Source organism: Triticum dicoccoides, chromosome 4B (genome assembly GCF_002162155.2).
Source record: "Triticum dicoccoides isolate Atlit2015 ecotype Zavitan chromosome 4B, WEW_v2.0, whole genome shotgun sequence".
Classification (NCBI taxonomy): Eukaryota; Viridiplantae; Streptophyta; class Magnoliopsida; order Poales; family Poaceae; genus Triticum; species Triticum dicoccoides.
In genome coordinates, this window is record NC_041387.1 from 677,402,697 (window position 1) to 677,418,803 (window position 16,107).

A 16,107-nucleotide genomic window follows, 5' to 3' on the forward strand; every position below is an offset into this window, starting at 1 on the left:
GTCCCGGTTATTGTCACTTCGGGGTTGCCGGATCATAACACATACTAGGTGACTATTGACTTGCAAGATAGGATCAAGAACTCACATATATTCAAGAAAACATAATGAGTTTAGATCTGAAATCATGGCACTCGGGCCCTAGTGACAAGCATTAAGCATGGCAAAGTCATAGCAACATCAATATTAGAACATAATTGATACTAGGGATCAAACCCTATAAAAACTAAGTCGATTACATGGTAAATCTCATCCATCCCATCACCGTCCAGAGAGCCTATGATGGGATTACTGACGCACGGCGGTGAGCATCATGAAATTGGTGATGGAGGATGGTGTTGGGGAACATAGTAATTTTAAAAAATATCCTACGCACAGGTGTAAAAGATTGAGTGGGATGGTTATAGTAAGGGGTGAACCAAGTGCTTGCGCGAAGAAGCGAATCAAAGAATGGAGACAAGGAAAGGAATCGAGGCCCGGCCGCAAGATCATGGTGATGCATTGCAACGAGAGGGGAGTCTATCTTCATACCCTTGAAGATTGCTAAGCGGAAGCGTTTATCAACGCAGTTGATGTAGTCGTACGTCTTCACGATCCGACCGATCCAAGTTCCGAATGCACGGCACTTCCGAGTTCTACACACGTTCAGCTCGATGACGTCCTCGCCTTCTCGATCCAGCAAGATGGGCGAAGTAGTAGATGAGTTCCGGCAGCACGACGGCGTGGTGACGGTGTTGGTGAAGAACAATCTCCGCAGGGCTTCGCCTAAGCACTACGGAAACTATGATGGAGGATAAACTAGAGGGGACGGGGTTGCCGGCACACGGCTTGGTGTTTCTTGATGTGTCTTGGGTGCTAGCCCTACACCTCTATTTATATGTTGAGCCTTGGTGTCGAAACTTGGAGTAAAAGCCTCCTTAAAGTCGGTTTTGTTTGAAAGGCAAGAGTCCTTCTCGGACTCCAGGGCCAGACGCCAGGGTTCCTGGCATCTGGACCCAGATGCCAGGGACCCTGGCGTCTGGCCCCTGGACTCCGCAAAACTTCCTTTTGCGCTTTCCAAAAACCTTGTGGGCTTTCCCCTTTGGCCCAAATAACGTGTTCTTGTAACCAAACATTTCGGGAAACATCCGGAACCCCTTACGGTGGATTCCGGAACCTTTCCGGAGATTAAACACTACTATCCACATATCAATCTTTACTTCCGGACCATTTCGGAGTTCCTCGTCATATCCGTGATCTCATCCAAAAACTCCGAACAACATTCAGTCGCCAACATACATAACTCATAGTACTATATCGTCAATGAACGTTAAGCGTGCGGACCCTACGGGTTCGAGAACTATTTAGACATGACCGAGACACGTCTCTGGTCAATAACCAATAGCGGGACCTGGATGCCCATATTGGCTCCCACATATTCTACAAAAATCTTTGTCGGTCAAACCGCATAACAACATACGTTGTTCCCTTTGCCATCGGTATGTTACTTGCCCGAGATTCGATCGTCGTTATCTCAATACCTAGTTCAATCTCGTTACCGACAAGTCTCTTTACTCGTTCCGTAATACATCATCTCGCAACTAACTCATTAGTTGCAATGCTTGCAAGGATTAAGTGATGTGCATTAACTAGAGGGCCCAGAGATACCTCTCCGACAATCGGAGTGACAAATCCTAATCTCGAAATACGCCAACCCAACAAGTACCTTCGGAGACACCTGTAGAGCACCTTTATAATCACCCAGTTACGATGTGATGTTTGGTAGCACACAAAGTGTTCCTCCGGTAAACGGGATGGGTCAAGTCAATCACATCACTCTCCTAATGATGTGATCCCGTTAATCAAATGACAACTCATGTCTATGGCTAGGAAATTTAACCATCTTTGATCAACGAGCTAGTCAAGTAGAGGCATACTAGTGACACTCTGTTTGTCTATGTATCCACACATGTACTAAGTTTCCGGTTAATGCAATTCTAGCATGAATAATAAACATTTATTTTGATATAAGGAAATAAATAATAACTTTATTATTGCCTCTAGGGCATATTTCCTTAAGTCTCCCACTTGCACTAGAGTCAATAATCTAGATCACATCGCCATGTGATTTAACATCAATAGTTCACATCACCATGTGATTAACACCCATAGTTCACATCGTCATGTAACCAACACCCAAATGGTTTACTAGAGTCAATAATCTAGTTCACACCACTATGTTATTAACACCCAAAGAGTACTAAGGTATGATCAGGTTTTGCTTGTGAGAGAAGTTTAGTTAACGGGTCTATCATATTCAGAGCCGTATGTATTTTGCAAGTATTCTATGTCTACAATGCTCTGCACGGAGCTACTCTAGCTAATTGCTCCCATTTTCAATATGTATCCAGATTGAGACTTGGAGTCATCTGGATCAGTGTAAATGTTTGCGCCGATGTAACTTTTACAACGAAATCTTTTATCACCTCCATAATCGAGAAACATCTCCTTAGTCCTCACTAAGGATATTCTTGACCGCTTTCCAGTGATCTACTATTAGATCAAAATTGTATTCCTTTGTCAAACTCAGAGCAAGGTATACAATAGGTCTGGTTCAGAGCATAGCATACTTTATAGAACCTATGACTGAGGCATAGGGATGACTTTTCATTCTCTTTCTATTTTCTGCCATGGTTGGGTAGTCTTACTCAACTTCACACCTTGCAACACAGGCAAGAACTCCTTCTTTGACTGTTCCATTTTGAACTATTTCAAAAAAAATTATCAATGTATGTACTAATTGAAAAATCTTATCAAGCATCTTGATCTATCTATATAGATCTTGATGCTCAATGTGTAAGCAGCTTCACCGAGGTCTTGCTTTGAAAAACTCTTATTCAAGTATCCTTTCATGCAATCCAGAATTTCTATATCATTTCCAACCAACAATATGTCATCCACATATAATATTAGAAATGCTACAGAGCTCCCACTCACTTTTTTGTAAATACAGGCTTCTCAAAAAGTCTGTATAAAACCATATGCTTTGATCAACTCATCAAAGCGTATATTCCAACTTCGAGAGGCTTGCACCAGTCCATAAATGGATCGCTGGAGCTTGCACACTTTGTTAGGACCTTTATGATTGACAAAACCTTTTGGTTGCATCATATACAACTCTTCTTTAATAAATTCATTAAGGAATGCAATTTTGACATCCTTTTGCCAGATTTCATAAAATGTGGCAATTGCTAACATGATCCGGACAGACTTAAGCATCGATATGAGTGAGAAAATCTCATCATATTCAACACCCTAAACTTGTCGAAAAACCTTTTATGCGACAAGTCGAGCTTTGTAGATAGTAACACTACAATCAGCGTCCGTCTTCCTCTTGAAGATCCATTTATTTACTATGGCTTGCCGATCATCGGGCAAGACAACCAAAGTCCACACTTTGTTCTCATACATGGATCCCATCTTAGATTTCATGGCCTCAAGCCATTTCATGGAATCTGGGCTCATCATCGCTTCCTCATAGTTCGTAGGTTCATCATGGTCTAGTTACATGACTTCCAGAATAGGATTACCGTACTACTCTGGTGCGGATCTTATTCTGGAAGACCTACGAGGTTCTGTAGTAACTTGATCTGAAGTTTCATAATCATCATCATTAGCTTCCTCACTAATTGGTGTAGGAATGACTGAAACTGATTTCTGTGATGAACTACTTTCCAATAAGGGAGAGGGTACAATTACCTCATCAAGTTCTACTTTCCTCCCACTCACTTCTTTCGAGAGAAACTCCTTCTCTAGAAAGGATCCATCTTAGCAACGAATATCTTGCTTTCGGATCTGTGATAGAAGGTGTACCCAACAGTTTCCTTTGGGTATTCTATGAAGACGCACTTCTCCGATTTGGGTCGAGCTTATCAGGTTGAAACTTTTTCACACAAGCATCGCAGACCCAAACTTTAAGAAACGACAACTTTGGTTTCTTGCCAAACCACAGTTCAGAAGCCGTCGTCTCAACCGATTTTGATGGTGCCCTATTTAAAGTGAACGCAACTATCTCTAATGCATAACCGCAAAACGATAGTGGTAAATCGGTAAGATACATCATAGATTGCACCATATCCAATAAAGTGCGGTTATGACGTTCGGACACACCATTACGCTGTGGTGTTCCATGTGGCGTTAGCTGTGAAACTATTCCACATTGTTTAAAATGAAGGCCAAACTCGTAGCTCAAATATTCATCTCTACGATCAGATCATAGAAACTTTTTTTCTTGTTACGATGATTTTTCCTCTTCACTCTGAAATTCTTTGAACTTTTCAACTATTTCAGACTTATGTTTCATCAAGTAGATATACGCATATCTGCTCAAATCATTTGTGAAGGTCAGAAAATAATGATACTTGCCACAAGCATCAACACTCATTGGATCGCATACATCGGTATGTACTATTTCCAACAAGTCAGTAGCTCGTTCCATTATTCCGGAGAATGGAGTTTTAGTCATCTTGCCCAAAAGGCACGGTTCACAAGCATCAAATGATTAATAACCAAGTGATTCCAAAAGTCCATCTTTATGGAGTTTCTTCATGCCCTTTACACCGATATGACCCAAACGACAGTGCCACAAATAAGTTACACTATCATTGTCAACTTTGCATCTTTTGGCATCAATATTATGAATATGTGTATTACTACGATCAAGATCCAACAAACTATTTTCATTGGCTGTATGACCATCGAAGGTTTTATTTATGTAAACAGAACAACAATTATTCCTTGACTTTAAATGAATAACCGTATCGCAATAAACATGATCAAATCATATTCATGCTCAACGCAAATGCCAAATAACATTTATTTAGGTTTTACACTAATCCCGAAAGTATAGGGAGTGTGCGATGATGATCATATCAATCTTGGAACCATTTCCAATACACATCATCACTTCACCCTCAACTAGTCTCTGTTTATTCTGTAACTCCTGTTTCGAGTCACTAATTTTTAGCAACCGAACAAGTATCGAATACTCAGGGTCTACTATAAACACTAGTAAGGTACACATCAATAACTTGTATATCAAATATACCCTTGTTCACTATGCCATCCTTCTTATCCACCAAATATTCAGGGTATTTCCGTTTCAAGTGACCATTTCCTTTGTAGTGTAAGCACTCAGTTTCAGGCTTTGGTTCAGCTTTGGGCTTCTTCATGGGAGTGACAACTTGCTTGTCATTCTACTTGAAGTTCCCTTTCTTTTCCTTTGCCATATTCTTGAAACTAGTGATCTTGTCAACCATCAACACTTGATGCTCTTTCTTGATTTCTACCTTCGTTGATTTCAACATCACGAAGAGCTCGGGAATCATTTTCGTCATCCCTTGCATACTATAGTTCATCACAAAGTTCTACAAACTTGGTGATGATGACTAGAGAACTCTGTCAATCACTATCTTATCTGGAAGATCAACTCACACTTGATTCAAGCGATTGTAGTACCCAGACAATCTGAGCACATGTTCACTAGTTGAGCGATTCTCCTCCATCTTTTAGCCATAGAACTTGTTGGAGACTTCATATCTCTCAACTCGGGTATTTGCTTGAAATATTAACTTCAACTCCTGGAACATCTCATATGGTCCATGACGTTCAAAATGTCTTTGAAGTCCCGATTCTAAGCCGTTAAGTATGGTTCACTAAACTATCAAGTAGTCATCATATTGAGCTAGCCAAACGTTCATAACGTCTACATCTGCTCCTCAATAGGTCTATCACCTAGCGGTGCATTACGGACATAATTCGTCTGTGTACCAATGAGGATAAACCTTAGATCATGGATCCAATACGCATCATTGCTACTAACATCTTTCAACACAATTTTCTCTAGGAACATATCAAAATAAACATATGAAAGCAACAACGCAAGCTATTGATCTACAACATAATTTGCAAAATACTACCAGGACTAAGTTCATGATAAATTTAAGTTCAATTAATCATATTACTTAAGAACTCCCACTTAGATAGACATCCCTATAATCCTCTAAGTGATTACGTGATCCAAATCAACTAAACCATGTCCGATCATCACGTGAGATCGAGTAGTTTCAATGATGAACATCACTATGTTGATCATATCTACAATATGATTCACGCTCGACCTTTCGGTCTCCGTGTTCCGAGGCCATATATGTATATGCTAGGCTCGTCAAGTTTAACCTGAGTATTCCGCGTGTGCAACTGTTTTGCACCCGTTGTATTTGAACGTAGAGCCTATCACACCTGATCATCACGTGGTGTCTTAGCACGAAGAACTTTCGCAACGGTGCATACTCAGGGAGAACACTTCTTGATAATTAGTGAGAGATCATCTTAAAATGCTACCGTCAATCAAAGCAAGATAAGATGCATAAAGGATAAACATCACATGCAATCAATATAAGTGATATGATATGGCCATCATCATCTTGTGTTTGTGATCTCCATCTCCGAAGCACCGTCGTGATCACCATCGTCACCGGCGCGACACCTTGATCTCCATCGTAGCATCGTTGTCGTTTACGCCATCTATTGCTTCTACGACTATCGCTACCGCTTAGTGATAAAGTAAAACAATTACAGGGCGCTTGCGTTTCATACAATAAAGCAACAACCATATGGGTCCTGCCTGTTGCCGATAACTCGGTTACAAAACATGATCATCTCATACAATAAAATACAGCATCACGTCTTGACCATATCACATCACAACATGCCCTGCAAAAACAAGTTAGACTTCCTCTACTTTGTTGTTGCAAATTTTACGTGGCTGCTACAGGCTGAGCAAGAACCGTTCTTACCTACGCATCAAAACCACAACGATAGTTCGTCAAGTTAGTGATGTTTTAACCTTCGCAAGGACCGGGCGTAGCTACACTCGGTTCAACTAAAGTTGGAGAAACAGACACCCGCCAGCCACCTGTATGCAAAGCACGTCAGTAGAAACAGTCTCGCGTAAGCGTACACGTAATCTCGGTCCGGGCCGGTTCATCCAACAATACCGCCGAACCAAGGTATGACATGCTGGTAAGCAGTATGACTTGTATGGCCCACAACTCATTTGTGTTCTACTCGTGCATATAACATCTACGCATAAAACCTGGCTCGGATGCCACTGTTGGGGAACATAGTAATTTTAAAAAATATCCTACGTATATGCAAGATCATGGTGATGCATAGCAACGAGAGGGGGAGTGTATCTTCATACCCTTGAAGATCGCTAAGCGGAAGCATTTATCAACGCGGTTGATGTATTCGTACGTCTTCACGATTCGACCGATCCATGTACCGAACGCATGGCACCTCTGAGTTTCGCACATGTTCAACTCGATGACGTCCTCACCTTCTTGATCCAGAGAGACGTGCGAAATAGTAGATGAGTTCCGGCAGCACGACGGCGTGGTGACGGTGTTGGTGAAGAAGAATCTCCGCAGGGCTTCGCCTAAGCACTACATAAACTATGACGGGGGATAAACTAGAGGGGACGGGGTTACCGGCACACGGCTTGGTGTTTCTTGATGTGTCTTGGGTGCTATCCCTACCCCTCTATTTATATGTTGAGCCTTGGGGTCGAAACTTGGAGTAAAAGCCTCCTCAAAGTCGGTTTTGCCCGAAAGGCAAGAGTCTGGACTCCACAAAACTTCCTTTTGCGCTTTCCAAAAACCTTGTGGGCTTTCCCCTTTGGCCCAAATAACGTGTTCTTGTACCCAAACATTTCGGGAAACATCCGGAACCCCTTCAGGTGGATTCTGGAACGTTTCCGGAGATCAAACACTACTATCCACATATCAATCTTTAATTCTGGACCATTCCGGAGTTCCTCGTCATATCCGTGATCTCATCCAAAAACACCGAACAACATTCGATCACCAACATACATAACTCATAGTACTATATCGTCAAGGAACGTTAAGTGTGCGGACCCTACGGGTTCGAGAACTATGTAGACATGACCGAGGCACATCTCTGGTCAATAACCAATAGCGGGACCTGGATGCCCATATTGGCTCCCACATATTCTACGAAGATCTTTATCGATCAAACCGCATAACAACATACGTTGTTCCCTTTGTCATCGGTATGTTACTTGCCCGAGATTCGATCGTCGGTATCTCAATACCTAGTTCAATCTCATTACCGGCAAGTCTCTTTACTCGTTCCGTAATACATCATCTCGCAACTAACTCATTAGTTGCAATGCTTGCAAGGCTTAAGTGACGTGCATTACCGAGAGGGCCCAGAGATACCTCTCCGACAATCGGAGTGACAAACCCTAATCTCGAAATACGCCGACCCAACAAGTACCTTCGGAGACACCTGTAGAGCACATTTATAATCACCCAGTTACGTTGTGATGTTTGGTAGCACACAAAGTGTTCTTACGGTAAACGGGAGTTGCATAATCTCATAGTCATAAGAACATGTATAAGTCATGAAGAAAGCAATAGCAACATAATAAACGATCGATTGCTAAGCTAACGGAATGGGTCAAGTCAATCACATCATTCTCCTAATGATGTGATCCCGTTAATCAAATGACAACTCATGTCTATGGCTAGGAAACTTAACCATCTTTGATCAACGAGCTAGTCAAGTAGAGGAATACTAGTGACACTCTGTTTGTCTATGTATTCACACATGTACTAAGTTTCCGATTAGTACAATTCTAGCATGAATAATAAACATTTATCATGATATAAGGAAATAAATAATAACTTTCTTATTGCCTCTAGGGCATATTTCCGATGGTTGATGATGACGATGGTGACAGATTCCCCTCTCCGGAGCCCCGAACGGACTCCAGATCAGCCCTCACGGGGAAGATTAGGGCTTGGCGGTGGCTCCGTATCGTAAAACATGATGAATCCTTCTCTTTGATTTTTTTTCTCTTCGAACGTGATTATATAGAGTTGGAGTTGAGGTTGGTGGAGGTCTAGGGGGCCCACGAGGCAGGGGGCGCGCCCTAGGGGGTGGACGCGCCCTGCAACCTCGTGGACAGGGTGTGGGCCCCCTTATGCTTATTCTTTTGCCAATGTTGTTTATTAATTCCAAAACGTGTCTCCGTCGGTTTTCAGGTCATTCTGAGAACTTTTATTTCTGCACAAAAATAACACCATGGGAATTCTGCTGAAAACAGCGTTAGTCCGGGTTAGTTCCATTCAAATCATGCAAGTTAGAATCCAAAACAAGAGCAAAAATATTTGGAAAAGTAGATACGTTGGAGACGTATCAGTCGCTTCCCGCTGCTTGGCCTGGACAAATTTGACCTTCAGTACCGGTTAGTGGCTCCAATCGGTACTAAAGGTCTATCCTATATAAGCAACGCTGACGAAAATTTCAGTTTCTTCTCCTCTTCCCCTGCTTCTTCAACCTTGTCGCGCCGTCGCCCGTCCCCGGCGCCTCCCCGGCCTATCGCCGCCCCCGTCACGCGCGGCTACTATCGCCGTCCCCATCGCCGCGCCCGTCCCTATCATTACACGCCGCCCCCGGCCCGTCCCCGTCGCGCGCGTGCCGCCCCGGCCCGTCCCCGTCGCTGCCACCCGTTGTCGACCCCGTCGCCTCACATCGCCGGTTGTCACCCAGCTGTAAGACCGTCCCTGCCGCGCCATGGCCGCGCTCACACACACACTCAGTACACACGACACGCACACAGAGAAAATGTTAGATGATTAGATGAATTAGGTAGATATTAATGTCAAATGTTAGATGAATTTTATGAATTAGCTAGATATTAATGTTAGATGAGTAAGTTTTTTAATTCTTTTAGTTATAAATGAATTAGATATATTAATGTTAGATATTAGCATGAATATATATAAACTTCAGGTTGTTATCAATTTGATGATATTGTTCAAAATGAATGCCCACGATAAACTCTATTGACAAATCTAACAACTCGCGATGAACACAAAGGCCAAGATAGCAAAAAATATTGACTCCATTACAATATTTTCTAAGGCATTAAATGTTAATAATAGATCATAACTCATAGGAATAACCAACCTGGTAAAGTTTATTCTAGCCGGTCTTCTAAATTTCTACAAATTAATAGAACTAGTTGAATTCTATATGAGATTTGAATTAGTAAGTTCTTAGTTGAATTAGTAAGAAAATTAGTAAGTGCTTAGTTGAATTAGTAAGAAAATAAATTATTTTTATTTATAGTAAGTGCTTAGTTGAATTAGTACAAGTTGAGTCTTCTATTTTGGAACGGAGGGAGTAGTTGTGTAGAGGAATATAATGGAAAAGGTCGTACTGTTTCAATGGATAGGTAAACATTAAAAAATGTCATCCATTTAATAGTCGAACAAAGGACAGTTCCTTACTATGTTTAGAAGAATAGCTTTATACTCCCTCCGTTTCTTTTTGGTCTTCATATAAGATTTGGTCAAAGTCAAACTTTGTAAAATTTAACCAGCTTTATATGAAAAGACATCAACACTCACACTATAAAATCAATGTTATTAGATGCATTATGGAATTAATTTTCATAACATATAACTTTTGTATGGTAGATGTTGATTTTTTTTCTATGAAGTTAGTCAAACTTTATAAAGTTTGACTTTGACCAAATCTTATATGCAGACTAAAAAGAAACGGAGGGAGTAATAAAGAAACGTCAGGCAACTGGCAGCCACCCTTGTGCGCTAAAAATTGCAATGGTGCAAAAACAATTAAGTTGTATACATACTGTCATGTTTGGTTTGCATGAGTGTTTTATCAATTTAATGGATTTATATGGTACGATCTTATATATAATCTTATTTATTAGGTTCGTTAATTGGCTCAGTGATGTACACTTGATAACCGCAGATAAGTACGTACTCGTAGTAGCTAGCTAGCAATGATTCAGTCGTGCCACATGCTCGCTTACTGGCCGCCATGCATGTATCTTCTCCGATGGACAGAAGTTCAAATATGACTTGGTGTCTCACACTCAAATTAATTTCTGAAACGGATTATCCATGGAAAGAATCTCTCGCACAAATGACTAGAACAGCAGCTGATCGATGTTAGGTACGAGCAAACAAGTATATTGTAGTAAGATAAACTCACATTTAGTGCAAGTTGTGCAATGCGAAAAGGACACAACACTATTTAAGAAATAATAATAGACCACTAGCAGAACAGTTGGTCTATACTTTGTTCTAATGTGCCATGTTGCGAGAAAAATAAAACCAGCCACCTACGATTAAAAATATTGTAATTCTCGTGAAACAACGATTATCTTGCGATTCCCTGCTTCTAGCATGCGCTTCCTATCACCAGGCCACTAAGTCGGAATTTCCAAGCGTAGCTTTTTCTTTCCCCTCTCGCAAGGCGACTAGAGAAAGCATTTCTCCCTTCGATCTTCCTCGGGTGAGCCCGTGGATTCGCCTCCACTCCACCTGCCGTTTTAGCGGCCGATAGCGGTTGGGAGGGTATTTCTGGTGCCTCGGCTTATATAGGTAGGGTTTTGGTTCTTGCAAGGGCGGCGCTCGAACGGATGGCAGAGCTTCTTCTTCGAGTCAGTCATCTGGGCTCCCATTCTCCTCAAGTTCGTTCCTGGGGTGGATTAGACAAAGCTCCAGCATGGATTCTTGCCAGCTCCTTGAACGACGAGGTTTGGCTTTCTTGTCGTGCATACGCAATAGAAGATTTTCTGTTAGATTCTTCAGATCAATTCAACGATTTGATGGTGACTACTGGGACTCCCGAACTCTGGTCCTTAAGGGCACGTGCACAAAGACTTCCCGGTTGTCATCGACAAGGTAAGGCCGGATCCGGTATATGAGCGACAATAGCGACGCGTCGGCAGCTCATTCTTGCGGCGGCAATGGTCGTTCGGTTGTCCATGAACCTCCATGTAATTTTTACGATGTTTGGGGTGCTCTGTACTTCCAGTGAATCTTTATAATAGATATGATATTTTCGTAAAAAAAAGTCAGAATTTCAGAAAACCGGCCGGTTTCCAAAAATTTTGTTTGAAAGAAACCCTGCGATAGTACAACAGCCACCCATGACGGGACGCTGCGATCAACCTAAGCGCCCGCCTATATAAGCATCAGGTCCGTGATTGCCTCCCACACTTGAAGGGTCTGAAGATAATCTTCATCTTCACCGCCCACACGCCGTAGTTGGCGTCGGTGAGCATCGGGTACTGTATGGGGATGTTGCGGTGCGACAATACGTTGGCGCCGCCCCTTCCTCCACCACTGGTCGCTGAATTTCCGCCCTAGTTCACCTCATCGACGTTCTTGTTCATGTTGGAACCGCCGTTGCCGGACTTGTTCGCCTTGGAACCGCCGTTGCCGGACTTGGAGTTGACCCACTCCTGATCGTTGTCCCCCATCATAGATCATAGATCGTTGAGGCTTGAGATACCAATTATTGGCTTTATAACACTAGATCAATTCACCAGGGAGCTACAATGTGTATCTGCAGCAAAGCTATCAAGCAAGCAAGCCACCATTAGTATTTTATCAATTTAACGGATTGACATGATATGTTGTGTATATAATTTGATTTATTAGGCTCGTTAATTTGTTCAATGATGTACAGTTCATAATCGAGGATAAGAACTAGCAAGCTAGCAATAATACTGCTCGTGTACCACAATTATGTTTCTTCAATGATCATGATTGAGATGGAGATTATTTAGAGCTACTTTATATTCAGTTTGTTCATAAGAGTGAACAATTACATTACTCCAGGTTTGTTGCCAGCATAGTTGCAATTTTAACAATGGTTGCTGCCACCTGCCTGCCGTTCAAGTACTATAAAGGATTGCCTCTCAGTGCAGCAGCGCACACCGCCCATGAGAGCGATGCGACAGCTATGGCGAGGTTCACCGCGGCACATCCAGTGCTCGTGCAGGCGAAGTACGGAGTTTTTGCCAGGACACGCAGAGCACGAAGAAAGAAGATGCAACGGCCAGCAGCCGTTGCCCAAAATGGCAATGGTGCAAAAAAGATTAGGTGGTATATACGCCGGCATGTTCGATAGACACGATTGATACGGTTGTATATGTAATTTATTAGATTCCTTAATGATTTAACCCCTATGTGCTTTCCCTAAAGTTGCAAAACACGCTGTCAAAACTGCATTAGGAAGGATTTTCTTGACGTGCCAAGGCTAGTTCTGTACTTTTTCTGAACACAGTACAAAAGCAAGCGCTCTTACATACGCGCATATACTCACCCCTATGAACGCACACACGCACACTCTACCCATATGAGCACCTCCGAGAGATTGAGCCAACATATCATCTTGAGTCAACGAAAACGTCTCCTCCCACTAATAGCGCATCGCCGGAAATCCTGAAATTAATTCAGAAATAATGCGAGCACCAGTACTAGTTGTGTGGAAGAATATAATGGAAAAGGTCACACTGGTTGAATGTTCAAGTAAACATTCATAAATGTCATCCTTTTAATACTCGAACAAAGTACAGTTCTGTACGAGTTATGTTTAGAAGATTCGGTGGTATCCATACTGTCATGTTTGGTTTGCATGAGTGTTTTATCGATTTAACGGAATGATATGGTACGTCTTAGTCCTATATATAATCTTATCTATTAGGATAGTTAATTGGCTCAGTGATGTACACTTGATAACCGAATATAAGTACGTACTCATAGTAGCTAGCTAGCAATGATTCGGTCGTACCACATGCTCGCTTACAGGCCACCATGCAAGGTTCTTCTCCGATGGACAGAAGTTCAAATATGACTTGGTGTCTCACACTCAAATTAGTTTCTGAAACGCATTATCCATGGAAAGATTCTCTAGCACAAATGTCTAGCACAACAGCTGATCGATGTTAGGTATGAGCAAATAAGTACTCTCTCCGTTTCAAAATAGATGACCCAACTTTGCACTAACTGGTCATCTATTTTGGAACAGAGGGAGTACATTATAGTAACATAAACTCACATTTAGTTCAAGTTGTGCAATGCGAAAAGGACACAACACTATTTAGCAGAATAGTTGGTGTATACTTTGTTCTAATGTGCCATGTTGTGAGAAAAAAAAAAACACCACATAGAAAAAAAAATGTAAATCTCGTGAAACAGGGATGGAACCCGCGACTCCGTGTCATTAGCATGCGCTTCCTTTGAACCAGGCCACTAAGCAAGTTCTACACACGTGTGCATACATTTTCTCTTTGACCTTGTTCACTTATTTAAATTCAAAACAATTTGATTTTTTCAGACGGTATTTGATTTCTCCATGGGTTCCGACCAACTGGGTTTCAGGTCCGTGGCTCGGGCGGGGTCCGTATGAACAGGTTCGGCGACCTCAGCCCCAGGGAGGTCATCCAGCAGTTCACCGGGCTCAACACCACCAGCTTCAATGCCACGTCACCCACCTACCTCCCCTACCACTCCTTCAAGCCCTGCTGCGTTGACTGGCGCTCCAGCGGCGCTGTCGCGGCATCAAGAATCAAGGCACTTGTGGTAAGTGATCAAGCTATACTTTCTACTAGCAGATTTAGTTATATACTCATGCATGGTCATGGTTGCTCAATGAATTACTCGTGTCGTCGTGCGGATGGATAAAATTGTAATATGGCAGGATCATGCTGGGCATTCGCGGCGGTGGCGGCGATCGAAGGCATGAACAAGATTAGGACAGGGGAGCTGGTGTCGCTTTCCGAGCAGGTACTCGTGGATTGCGACACACGGAGCGGCGGCTGCGGCGGCGGCCACTCAGACTCGGCTATGGCCCTCGTGGCCGCCCATGGTGGCATCACGTCGGAGGAGAGGTACCCATACGCCGGATTCCAGGGAAAGTGCGACATGGACAAGCTCCTCTTCGACCACCAGGCGTCCCTCAAGGGCTTCAAGGCCGTGCCACCCAACAACGAAGGTCAGCTGGCGATTGCCGTGGCCATGCAGCCCGTGACGGTCTACATTGACGCCAGCGGTTTTGAGTTCCAGTTCTACTCCGGCGGCATCTACCGTGGCCCCTGCTCCGCCAATGTGAACCACGCCGTCACCATCGTCGGCTACTGCGAGGGTCCTGGCGAGGGAAACAAGTACTGGATTGCCAAGAACTCATGGAGTAACGACTGGGGTGAACAAGGATATGTCTACCTCGCAAAGGACGTGCCCTCGTCCACGGGCACATGTGGCCTCGCCACCTCGCCCTTCTACCCCACGGCTTGACCACAGGCAGCACTATGAGTGATATCTAAGGAATTGCTTCCGTTTCGTTGTGATAATGCTAAATTACTATTTTTGTTATACTTCCCTTTAATTTGATCAATAATCGGTAGACCGTGCGTGCGATAGCATGGCCTGAGTGTAATAAATCAATCGTGTGAATTACACTTTCTACAAGTTAATTGTACATTTGTGACACATATTTACCGATTTAACGGATGCCGTGTCGAAATATCCCATCTAAAAAACTTTGTACCCGGTTTTACTCCATTTAGCATTTTACCTATTATTAGATATGAACTGCATGTTAGGTAGATACTTTTACAACAATGTGTAAACATCTCAGGACAGGATGGACTATCATGTCTAGCCTTCTCTTCTCCATGTGTTCCACTCCTCGCCATAGTTGTGGTATCCTCTAACGGTGATCATCGCCGCACGCATTTTACAATCGACACCCATGAGAGAAACATGGAGAAAGTTTTAAAATAGGGTAATGTAGACGAATGCTCATGAAATGGGTTAACTGGTTCCGCGAAACATGTCGGGTACTGTCATGCTCGTGTGTTCTCTTCTTTGTTTCTACTTCTCTGTTGGGATTATTTTTCTAAAATCAAATTTGCATGTGCAATGAGCATTTTTACGGTATCGTTAAAAACATATGAAAACTCCATTTGTTAGATTGTGATGGCTGAAGATTAGACGTAGATATATAGGATTGCCACCTCTAAAATCCGTGGGGTACATTTTGTAGTCGTAATCAAGACAAAATTACTGTGTCGTCAGATCATCTCAATTGTGCTCCTGTTATTATGTACGCATACCCCCATATTTTGTTCGTTTCTGGACGTCTAAACACAAGATCTGAACGAATCGGGGCGGATGTCCCCCAAGTGTACCCCCAAATGGATTACTATTTCCGCGACCA

The 16,107-nt window shown here is 42.7% G+C and overlaps 1 pseudogene; it reads left to right on the forward strand.

Annotated features, from left to right (window-relative positions):
• The first annotated feature begins 14,251 nt into the window (after window positions 1-14,251).
• Window positions 14,252-15,329, forward strand: LOC119292317 (annotated as a pseudogene).
• Window positions 15,330-16,107: the final 778 nt, after the last annotated feature.